This window comes from Propithecus coquereli, unplaced genomic scaffold, assembly GCF_000956105.1.
Source record: "Propithecus coquereli isolate 6110/MARCELLA unplaced genomic scaffold, Pcoq_1.0 Scaffold56, whole genome shotgun sequence".
Taxonomy (NCBI): Eukaryota; Metazoa; Chordata; class Mammalia; order Primates; family Indriidae; genus Propithecus; species Propithecus coquereli.
Genome location: NW_012151507.1, coordinates 4,133,006 through 4,145,751, shown reverse-complemented (window position 1 = coordinate 4,145,751; position 12,746 = coordinate 4,133,006).

The following is a 12,746-nucleotide window of genomic DNA, read 5'->3' as shown; positions in this document are numbered from 1 at the left end:
AAATAAATTAGAAAGACCAAGGAAAGGAGCAGGCGTGGATAAATACCAGATCAATGGCATGGGGGAAATGATCACTGATAAGAGATCTGAGCAATTGGAGGAGATGGTAGTTTTATGAAGAATAAAGATTATCTAATATAAAGGCAATTGGTATCCCTGAAGTAAAAAACTGCCACAATGTAAAGATATATCACAACAGCAAAAAAATTCCTGAAATGAAGAACAAATAGTTTAAGAGGAAATTCTGTATACTAGGAAATGATGATACAAAATAACTGCCATCTAGAAAAAAATTTTAGAAATTACTGTTAAATTACCAAACATAAAAAAGTTTAAAAGAATTGCTTCAGATATATAGGCAGAAAAAGTGAGTCACCAAGGAGAAAAAAAAAAAAACCCAGAAAACAATGAAGCAATGACCATAAAGTTCTAAGGGAATGAATGTTAGACTCAATATTTAACCCAGCCAAATTGCCATTTAGGAAATTAGGAGAAAAGGCAGATACCTCATATATAAAAAAGTAAAGAACTACAGAGTCCACTAAAGACTTCTTGACCAAAACATTCAATAATAAAAACCAGCCAATTTAGTGATTTTTAAAGAAATTGAGAAGCTGGGTTGGAAAACTGTGATAAAATTAGATAAAAACAAAACTGGTCGCTATGGGATCCATTTAAACATAGAACAAAATTTAATAATTGAAGAAATTTTGGTTGCAAAATATAAGTGTAATAACCTTTATACAAGTAAAAATAATGTAAGTAACAAAAATAAGAAGGTGGGAGGATTAAAGGAAGTGTAGTAATACCAATTACTTCGTTTTTGGTAGTAAAGAGGTAATACATGCTAAAATTGGAAACAATTTTTTAAAAAGGTGGCACTAATTATCTTCATATATTTCTTTTAATGTTAGAGAGGTTTTTAAAAAGTAATAGCACTAGTACATAAGAAATTTTCATCTCAGGTTTAGCAATTCATTTGTGTTTCAATTTTTTCTTAAAGTAAAATGAACTGTTAGTATTTTATTTAAGATGACATAACAATATGATCCTATTCTTACAAAATTAACTCCATCTATTTATCTATCCTTTCTTTTTTAAATTTATTTTTCACTTGTATATATTCGTGGTGAACAAGTGCAATTTTGCTACACTGATGCATTGCACTGTGGTGAAGTCGGAGCCTTCGGTGCAGAGATCACTGGAGCAACACACATTGTACCCGCCAAGCAACCTCCCACCATCCTCTCCCTCACCCCCCATTTTCCTTTCTGGTTCTTTCTATAGTTTTTTTATATTCCAACTTTATTAATTTCTATATTTTCCAGGATTAATTTTTCTTTTACTTGCTTCTATATAAGTATCTCATTAGCGATAGTCTAACAAATTACACAATTTAGTACTTGCATCATTTTGTTGTAAATACATTTCTATATTTTTATGATTTTTCCTATAAGCCATGAGTTATTTTAAAGTGCTTTTTAAAAATTTTATACACATGAAGTACTTTAGTTATCTTTTTGTTGTTGATTTTTTCACCCTATTTTATGCTATGATGTGGTTAATTTTTTTAGTACATTTTATGTTCTTGAAAACAATGTATATTTTCTAACTAAAGAAAGTTTCATAACTATCTATAAAGATAGAAATATAGATATTAAATCAAGCTTCGTAATATGTGTTTCTAATGTTCTATATCCTTGCTTACTTTTGGTCTTCTTTGATGGGGGACATGTCTATTCCAGATTTTTCCTTATTCATTAGAAACCATGCTTTTAGGTGCATGTACATTCGTGATTAATGCTTTTTCTTGGTCGATTGCTCCTTATATTGTTATATTGTATCACACTTTATTCATATTAACTATTTTGCTTGAAATTCTGTTATCTTATATTAACATTATAAAATAAGCTTTATTTTGTTTAGAGTTTACATACTATACCTTTTTTTCATAACTGTATCTCCACCCTGCATAGTTTTATTTCAGTTGTGTGTCTCATAAACAGCATATAGTTAGCTTCTATTCTTTATTTTATCTGAATAGTTAATCTCCATATTTTAATAAATGATTTAATTGCATATACATTTATTTCAATTATTAAAATATGAATTTATTCCTCCTGTCTTATTTTCTCTTTACAATTATTTCTTAGCTCCATTTTTCCTTTTCCTGTTTTCTATTGGATTCCTAAAGTTCAATGCATTCCCCTTTGCTGTTCTTCTGTTAGTTCAGAAACCAAGTATTTCCATTCCTTTAGCACTTACTCTAAATTTTTTGTTGTTTTATCATGCATAGTTAGCTCTAAATTTTTTAATGGGGTAAAAGTTATTCAGTATTTGCATCCTACTCTTGAATACCAGGATGCTAGCACTCTTTAATACCCCATTGAAAAACTCTCCTGAATTTGTTTTGTTTTACCATTTTTAACCCAGGAAAATTTGTCATTAGTTTTTCTACAGTCATATTAATTAATTTACTGACATGGTTTACTAATTTCCATACTCTCTGTTGTTTTTTGCATTCTATGCTGTCCCTGTGGGTTCCCTTTTCTTTTAGGCTTCCCCTTACATTCAAAAAGCCTTGAGCAAGAATGTGAATAGAGACTCACATGCCATATGTCTAAATATTTAATGGTTGTACATAAAGCCCAAAAATTGTTAAATAAACAATGTTTCATAGTCTTTCTTGAGAAATATACCTTCGACCTGGAAGACCAGGTTCAAATTTAGATTTCTTGCATTTCTTGGACTTCCAAGCCAGAAAGTCACGGCTTTAGCATTTGTTCTGCAGCTTGCGCCCATTCTGTTCTCATTCTGGCTTCGTCCCACAGCACTGAGGACCTCACATACGTGTTTGTAATTCTGCCCACCCATTAGAAGTGTGACCGCTGGTGGCACTTCCCACTCTTGGGATAAAAGACTATGAAACAGACCCTGTAAGTAGACTTGGGGATGTTTTGGCAGAAAATGCTGGGGTTCTAGGTATCTGGAGAAAGCTCTAGAAGGAGAGATAGTTTCAAAGTCAGCCCATCCCCTTAGCCCTATGGATTTTACCTTGCGTGTAAAGGCACAGCAAAAACAGAGGCAGAGAGGAGAGCTATATAGCATGGGGTTGCGGGTGGGGCAGGAAAGCTGCTTGACTCTAAAAATAATAACGTCTCGAAGTACATCCTTTACTAATTATTGCAGTGAGAAACTATACAAAAAAAAACCTGCGTTTCTTTCCTTCCCTCTTAAATAAATTTTAAATAAAAATTTCTATGTTTACATTATTTTCTCTTAGCACTTTGAATATATTACTCCGTTATCTTCTGATATCTATTGTTTCTGATTAAAAATTTGCTTTTAATCTCATTGTCATTTCTTTACAGGTAGTTGTCATTTCACTACATGTTTCAGTTTGAATGATATTCATTCAGTGTTAGCCCTGGTTGTATATGGGCAGTGGCTTCCTAGATCCGTGGACCCTCAATACTAGGAAAGAGCTTAGAAGTCATTTGTGGAGGAGATAAATTACTTTTCTCTTTTGCTTCTTCTCCATCCACTGCTTCTGCCTTGGTCCATTCAGAAGACAAATCCCACCTGCATTTTTGGCCCTATGTTCCTTTGCACTTGGGCGGCTGAGCCAGGTTGATTGTTCTTATCCATGAGGCTAGTTATTTAAATTCATTTGGAATATGCTATGCAAATCTATTCATGCTAGCTGGAGCAGGGAAAGGAAGGCCTACTGCGGCTTTAAAGCCCAAGATACTCTAGTGAGACTTGGCCAAGGAGCCCTACACTGAAATGCTGACATATTGTTCCCATTTGGTTATTTAGCCTTGTTCAAATAGTTCCTTCCACAGAGAATGCTAAGGTAGGGGCAGGGCAGGATGCAGATACCAAAACCTCCCACTGAAATTCTTAACAGCATTAAATCCTTCTCCTTAATTTGTCAGCATAGGTGCTACAACAAAGCCTAGAGAGCAGGGTTATAAAGTTAATTAGAGAAGTAGCGGAAAATAAAACTTAGGTCTAATTTCTAGCTAAGGAATATTTCCAGGATTCTATATTACGTTTTCAACTTCTTTTGTATATTTTCAATCTGTTTCCTTCGCAGAACAGAATTTTCTGCACCATATTCTCTGATATCATTCTTAAGACAAACTGTATTAATATGGAAAAAGCAGAGATTTTGAAGTCAGAAAGAACCAAGTTTTAATTCTACTTCTATCATTTACTAGTCCTGGAACCTAAAAATGCTAGTCTCTCTGAGCCTTGATTTTCTCATCTGTAAAATAAGAACATTCAACTAGAAGAGTTTTTATAAAGTCAGTATGAAGCTCTTAGCACAGTGCTTATCACATAGTAGACATTAAATAAATGGTATTATTATTTTTGTTGTTGTTGTTATTGGTGTTTTCACATTGACTTTTGCTCCATTCTGGCATTCCTTGTCTTTGAGGAGCTCTTATCTTTATCCCGTGTATGTTTGTGTGTGAGTGTGTGTGCATATACACACGTGTGTGTTTAATAAATTTAAACAGGATGTCCTCTGAGTAGAGATACCTCTCACTTCCTGTTCGGGGTAGCACTTACTACACTGTGCATGAAGATTGAAAAATGGTAAGTGCACACATAGTAATAATATTCATCGGGTGTCGGGCAGATGGGAACGGAGAGGAGGAGATGGGTATATTCACACCTAATGGGTGTGATGCACACCGTCTGGGGGATGGACTTGCTTGAAGTTCTGATTCACGCGGGGCAAAGGCAATATATGTAACCTAAACATTTGTACCCCCGTAATATGCTGAAATAAAAAAAATTAAATAAGAAAAAAATAAGAGAAGTGGTGATTGACATTACTAAGTGACAAATGAACAGTTGACAAATAGCTCATGGCCGTTCTGAGGCAGAGTTAGGGCTTGTAGTCTGTTCATAACTCACCAGTCTGCTCCAGACCCAGCATATGAGTCACAGCTGCTGAATGCCAAGCGCAGGAACGCGGAGCCCAGCTCTCTCTTTGACCACAAAATTTCAGAAGCCGCTCATTAGCGCGAGTGTGTTAAGATGCTCCGTCACTGCACAAGAAGGACGTCTCCGTTCTCTTTCCCAACTTTCCATAACCTCCCTCTCTCTGTTTCCCTTTGTTGCATTACCCTGTGGTGTCTCTCACTTGATATTCCCACAGGAAATCCTGACTGATTTCTGGAAAGTTTGAGATGGGACTAAATTGTGAAACTTTAAGGGATTTTATTACACTTCTTTTTAAATCATCGGAGAAAGAAAGCCTGGGATAGATGAGTGGTTTTCTCTAATTGAAAGCCAAGTCCATCCAACCTGATAGGATAACATTCAACTAGAAAAGAAAAAAAAACAACAACAACATTACTTACCCTCATGATTTCTGGGAAACAAAAAGAATATCTGCTCCTTGAATGGAGCCCATGGGATGTGCAAGCCGAAGCGGGCCCAAGCTGAAGGGCACAGCAGTTACTAGGAGGTCTAGTGAATATAAAACTCCAGAAATGTCAAGGAAGAGATGGGAAACTGTTGTTTCCCAAAATACAGTAATGTGGTTTCAGATTTTTAAATATGTTACCATGAAATCCCCGAGTTTGTTGTGTTAGAGACAAGCTTTCCCAAAGGACAATTTGAGCAGTGAATAGGACATAGCAGAGAGCATACATGACTATTGATTTTATTTGTTTATTTGCATTTTGTTTTTTAAAATTTGAATTGACGAATAATAATTGCATATATTATATATTATGGGGTACAACGTTATCAACTTTAAATGAAGACAGACCTAAGTCCCTAATCTCATGTTGGCATTTACTAACCGATTGAGCCCAGCAAGTGATTTTTCCATACATAAGCTTCAGCTCCTCATCCGCACATTGGAGACATTTAATACTTCACAGTACGTTGTTTTGAGGATTAGAGGAGCTTATGTGTGTGAAACATTCATCGCAGTGAACGGGACTTAATAAAAGTTCAGTAAATGGCAGGTTTCTTAGGTGGTGGCCAAGACATGTATGCTTGCTGAATTCGATTAATCAAATATTTATTAAACACCAGGTCTGCACCAGACACCTCGCATCTAGGCACAGGGATGAAAAAGACACAGTCCCTGCTCCGTTCCATCTTCAAGATGTTTACTGTCAATATGTCTTGTCTTTTGACCATTTTGTTTTCATGTCCAAGACACTGAACATGTTGAATGAAAGGCCCATAGGAGCAGAGACTTTATGTGTGTTTTATCATTGTGTCCCCAGGGTCTAAAACAGTGAATAAACTCAACAAATATTCACTGGGGTTCTATGTGTACCAGGCACTGTTCTTGGTACTTGGGATAGGTCAGCGTACAAAACAGCCCCAAATCCCTGCCCTTGAGGAACTTATATTCTAAAGGAATGAATGAATGAATAGAACTACTTAAAAATAATTATAAAAAATTTGCCATAAATCATTTTTTGACCCGTGGATAGAAAATTTCCCCAAAGAATAGAGGCAATTCAGAAAGAACAGTGTTCTGGGTCGAGCAATGCCACTTACAAGCCACCACTGCAGATGCTGCATTTTGCAAGGCCACTAAGCCTTTTTACAGTTTTTATAAGACTGACGTATGAATATTTGCTCTAAGAAGATACCTGGTTCATTTGAGGAGGTGAGTTTCACACTGATGCAGCTTAGGACTCCTGGTCTCCCATCCATCACATGGCTTCATCAGTCCTGACCCTTAAAGGCAATATGGGGCAGGTGTGGGGCTCAGGAGGTTAAGCCAACTCGTTGTGACCAGTAGGTGTGTATCTACTGGCTGCTCTCTGCAGGGCATGTGTGCCTCCTTCATCAAGAAAGCTGCCAGCATTCACAATTGGAACATAAACAAACCAGCAGGTTCTGATTAATCCAAATTGGAACTATTCAAACAGTCACAAAAAGAGATCTTTTCCCCTGAAGGAATTTACATGTGAAGAGAGACTAAGATGGGAAATAAACATTTCTATAATGATTAAAGTTAATTGGCTTGAAAGGATGCCTCTGAAAGAAATGCTTTCTGGTTTTAGTTCCAATCTATTTCGGGACAAGCCTGTTTTTCATAAGATTGGTAACTGCAAACAGATACTGCCCTTTCATTGGAAACAGATGGTACAGGACATAATTAAAGAAGTATGCACTGGCATCTCAAATAACTGCTTTCAATTACAGCATTTCAAGAGTATTAAGGGGAAATATTTTAAACAAGACCACTGCAAAAATAGATTTTGTCATTAACTTTGAAATAATATTTGACTTAAGGCTGAAATTTTCATGTGCCAGGTCTGGGTCTCACAGGCTCATGCTGGTTAGTGCAGGAGAAATTGAATCATTATGGTCCTATCATTCAGGGGAAAAAAATCTTATTTTTTTTTAATGCAGAGAAAAACTGTATTTTTCCTCTGGTAAGACTCATATTTTATTTTGCACTTGAATCTCAGTTATATTTAATAACTCTGGGGAGGTTTCACAGTGAAATCATTTCAATGCTAAGTCCAAGGTTATCTGTCACTAGTGTGTGGGTCTGCGCGTGTGTGTGTAGCCAGTGGGTACGGGCTACCCACTGTAAAAAGGTGTGTTTATATGCCCAGTAGACCACATTGCTGAGTATGCACTGTACAAGTTCATGCTGAGATTAATACGTAAAACCCCCAAACTAGATAATTTGCAAAGTTGGCAAATGGTCTGGGCTGGCAATTTGTAATCTGTGGTTTGCTTATTGTAAGTTTTCTCATTAGATAATTTTAATGGAAATTATGCCAATTATAACATAGCTCTATAGCACTGACAATTTTCAAAATGCTTTACTTGTATTGTCCTGAGTAATATTTGGAATGATGTTCATTTTTCTCAATAAATACTTATTGAGCATCTAACACATGCCGGCCACTACAAAGAGATAAGACAATGAGCAAGAGACATTTATTTGCCTTCTCAGAGTTTATGATTGAATGGCGGGTAGAGACAAGTGAATAGACAATTATTTAGGTCATTAAATATGAACTGTCTGATTTTGAATCAAAAGTGTAGTTTATTATATCTCAAACAAAAATCAGTACAATCAATCAAAGTATGTGCCTAAACTATCGACCCAGTTTAGCCATCTGAATGGTAGCTTGTTTGTGATAGCAGTGAAGAAGCCTGGAGAGTGAGTGGCGATGAAATTGTGAAAGCGTTTTCCACAGCTTGTTGAGAATTGAATACTTTTCCTTGAAAGAAGTTGTCCAAAGCCTGGAAAAAGTGATGGTCAGTTGGTTCAAGGTCTGATGAGTATGGTGGACAGAGAGTTTCCAAGTCCACCTTTTATTGTTTGAGCAGCGTTGTTTGTGCAATATGTGGTCGAGCATTGTCTTGCAAGAGCATTGGCCTGTCTCTATTGACCAATTTCAGCTGCTTAATCACAAGCATCCTTATCATTTCATCCAATTGGTTGCAGTAGACATCTGCTGTAATCTACTGACCAAGTTTTATGAAGCTGTAGTGGATAAGGCCAGCACTGGGCCACCAAAAAGACACCATTAGCTTTTCTTTGATGAGTATTTGGTTTTGGACTGTGTTTCCACACTTCATCTTTATCCAACCACTGTGCCAAATGCTTGTGATTGCCAAAAAGAATCCATTCTTCATCACATGTAACAATACAATATAGAAATGGTTCGCCTTTATGTCATGAAAGCAAAGAAAGTCAAGCTTCCAGACAATTTCTCTTCGGATGCTCATTTAATTCATGAGGACCCCATCTATCCAGCTTCTTTACTTTGCTGATTTGTTTCAAATGGTCCAATATTGTTGGAATGGTAACATCAGACCTTGTTGCTAATTCACATGTAGGTTGAGATGGATTAGCTTTCACTACAGATTTTAGCTCATCATTATCCACTTTGGTCTCAGGTCACCGACGTGGCTCATTTTCAAGATTAAAATCATCGAAATGGAACTTCTCAATTGACATACTGTGCGTTCATTAGCCACATCCTTCCCAAACACTTCGTTCATATTTCGAGCTGTCTGTACTGCATTGGTTCCATGACAGAACTCATATCTGAAAATACCATGAATTTTTTACTTATCCATGGTTTCACAAACATTGTTCTAAAAAAACACTTTGAAAGATAATCACAAGCCAAAATGTGCATTTGAAAGACTGAGGCTGTTCCTTTACAATAAACATAATACAAGAGGTGTCAAAGTGAAATGTCAGAGATTTCAACTGTCAAACTTAGTACTTAAGGAAATCAGACATTTAATACTTAATAACCTAAATACAGGATAGTAAGTACTATGGGAAAAGGTAGTCAGGGTAACAGAAACATGGAACAAGTGTACTTCATCCAAGAAGTGGCTTCTCCCCTATTGCCTTAAAAAGTTTTAGAAACAGAAAAGCAAAGAAAAAGCACAATATATATCACCTTAGTCACTCAAATACATATACTTCTGATGGAACAATGATTCCTATTAACTATAGCAGTGGTCAGGTAGATATTCTCTAATTTATTGATTATTAATAGTCATTAATTGGTTACCAAGCACAACATAAATTTATTTTTGGTTATATCTACACACAAAATACACATATGTGCATACCCACAGAGGCAGAGAGACAGAGAGAACACACACGAGCCATACTACCTCTAATCCATCAAAGTTACATGGATTTTGAGCTCTGTCTAGTCATGGTGATGAGTTAGATGTGAGCTCTCACCCACTTACTTTTGCACTGATGGTCTGCATACCTGAAGGACAAAGGTAGGGTTGAATAACAAGCAAAGGATCAGAAACTAACCAGTCCACACATCTAATTCCTCATCAAATGGGTAGGGAATAGAATGTTGCATTTGATTTTTTAAAATATTTTTTCACTGGAAAAATTAAGCCCTAAAAAGCTTAGTACTTTCTTTCAAGGTTAAACTCGATGTTCAAATACTCCATGAAGATTTTCAGGTCAAAGCCACCCAATAATTAGCTTTTCTTTATTTTGAATATTCTCTATAGTTTGCGTATGTGTGTGTGTGTGTTTATTTGTGTGAGTGTGTGTTTGTATGTGTAGCCTATATCCTTTATTATTTATGGAGAGTGAACTGAGGTAGTACTGCAAATCTTAATGCCATTCATTTAAAATGACACTATCTAGATTGGTTCCCAAAGAATTAAAAATAAAATAGAACACAAAGAGTAATTGTGTTTTGATAAATGATGAGGGGATGAAGTTTCCCATCTGAAGCAGGAAATAGAAAGGAGAATTCTGGATTTTGGCTAAGGGAGAAGTAAAGAGAATTTAGAAACCCCCTTGAATGATGATAAAAAATGAAGAAAGAAATGTCTTTTCAGTAGAGAAACTTCAGATTCTTTAGATGAGAACATTTTTAAGCATAGGATTGGGAATGATTCAGGGAAGTAGGCTGAATGATTGGCCCTGATTCTTCACTCACTCTTGCATCCATTCCTTGCCATAGCCTCATCATGAGTGGAGTATATTTCTTTGTTTTTTAGATTTTGGGCATGGCATGTGTCTTGCTTTGACCCTCTGGGCAGGAGTGACAATGGGCCAGTTCCATACGTAGGCCTTCGTAAGAGGCCTCACACGCTTCCTCTTGCTCCCTTTGCCTCTGTTCCCTTCATGAGAGAAGCCTGCCTTGGCTAGCTCTGGGATCCCAGGATGATGGGAAGTGTGGAGTAGAGCTTCCCCAACTGGCCCACGCACCTGCAGTGAGAATCAAGACATCTAGCAAGCTGGAGCCTGAAGCAGACGCACCCAGCGAGGCCACCCTCCACCCCAGCTCAGCCAACCCACAGACTCATGAAAATAAGTGATTGTCCTTATAAGCCACTGAGTTGTGAGTGATTTGCTACTCAGTCATATTGTGGCAAAAACTAATCAATAATTGTTTGGGAAAGAAATGATGGTGTGTCAAGGTAGGAAGAGGGTGGAGCTAGAAACGGGTTTCATTCTGGCTGTCTTTCCCCAGTTCTCCGTGATCTGTAAATTGAGGCAGCTATCAGGCAAATGGCTGGCCAGTTCAGTGGTTGGCTGCCTTTCTGGGTGTGTCGAAATTCAAGTCCTGCTCGCTTGACCACAAACTGGACTTTCCAAAATTCAGAGCAAGTCCACATAGTTTGGGAAGGGGAGGGCTGTTATTGCTGTTCACAAATATTTTAAATCTGATAATAATGAAGCTGGAAATGGTTTGGGATACATAGATTAGGATCATCTATGCTTCATATATTCTAAAATATCACGTAAGCTCTTTGATTGTGAAGTATAATTCCAGTCATCCTTTTTGCCTAGTTCAGTGCTACATAAATACAGAAATTTAATAAATTGTGCTAAGAGGCTAAGTGTGAACTGTTCCTGGGTTGCAAGGCCTGTGTTTCAGAATCTGGCTAATCAGTTAAATGTTCCATTTGTAGCTCTCTTCTCTAAATCACCCCCAATATCAACTAATAGCTTCCTAATTCTTCTTGCCAAACTTTCTTCCCTCAAAATATTGGATTTATGTCATGTGATTTATAAAGATATATGCTGAGATTATGAATGGCGAGACTGAGAGATATATCCTCCACATCAATTTCTCGGCTAGGGAATCTAACCACCTATACTTATAGGGACTGAGGGTTCATTGCCTCAACAAGCATGTATCGAGGATACATGATTGCTTGGTGTCAATGAGTAGTTTTTATCTATTTTGTAGATCAATGTCATTTGTCTTATCTGTCCTCTAACCTTCATGTCAGAAAAATCCACTTCTGCCATACAAGATTATAAGCTTGAGGGGTATCTAGACACCAAAGTGGAAATGTCCTGTCATACCACTTGAACTGGGTTGAAGGTTTACATCTAAATAATCATAACGATAACAGCTAGAATATATTCTGAACACTTAGGATCAACAGGCACTGTGCTAAATGCTTTACTTACATTATTTCATTGCATTATTTCATTTAAATCCTGTGTGGTAGTAACTAATATTAACCCAGAGAAGTTAAACCACTTGCAGTTAATAAGTAGCTGAAGTGGGCATCAGGCACTGGTCCATCAGACTGCCCTGTCATTGCTTTTCCCTACTTTGCTAAGAGATGTTAGCTGAAAGCATGATTTTCAATATTCTCTCAAAAGATTGAGATAGCTTTTCCACACACTTGTCTTTCCACAATTAACAGTTAGTCTTAGTCTTACTTTACTCCAAGTTTCTCTTGATAGAACTTGAAAAATGCTTAACAACTTCTGAACATAGCAGTGGGTGACCTTTCCCTTTTCTCATTTATACTCTTTTTCAGTTGAGTTCAAGGGTTATCATACTGAAGCCTTCGAGGGGGACTGGGTTTATAGTACAAATATAAAAAATATCTAATTTGTTACCAATCACTGCGTAAGAGGACAGGCATAAAAACTATCATGGTTGTACCCAATGAGCTCCTTACCTCTACTGAGTTTTATCATAAATATTAATTTTTTAAATAAATATCACATGTTTAATTTTGATATTCTATTCTTTCTTAAAATAAAAAAAGTATTATCAAGAGATTACCTAGGGCTAAGAAGAATAAAACACTGTCTCAGTCATACCAAAGGTTTGAAAAAAGTCTACTACAATAGTTTTCATGTGGCAGACTGTCTGGGTCCTACTGATGGGACCAGTCATAGAGTTAAAAAAATAAAAAAAAAGGTGGGGGGGGAAGCCTTTTTTAAGACTATGAGAAAAGAATTATTTTATGCTATTTAGAGA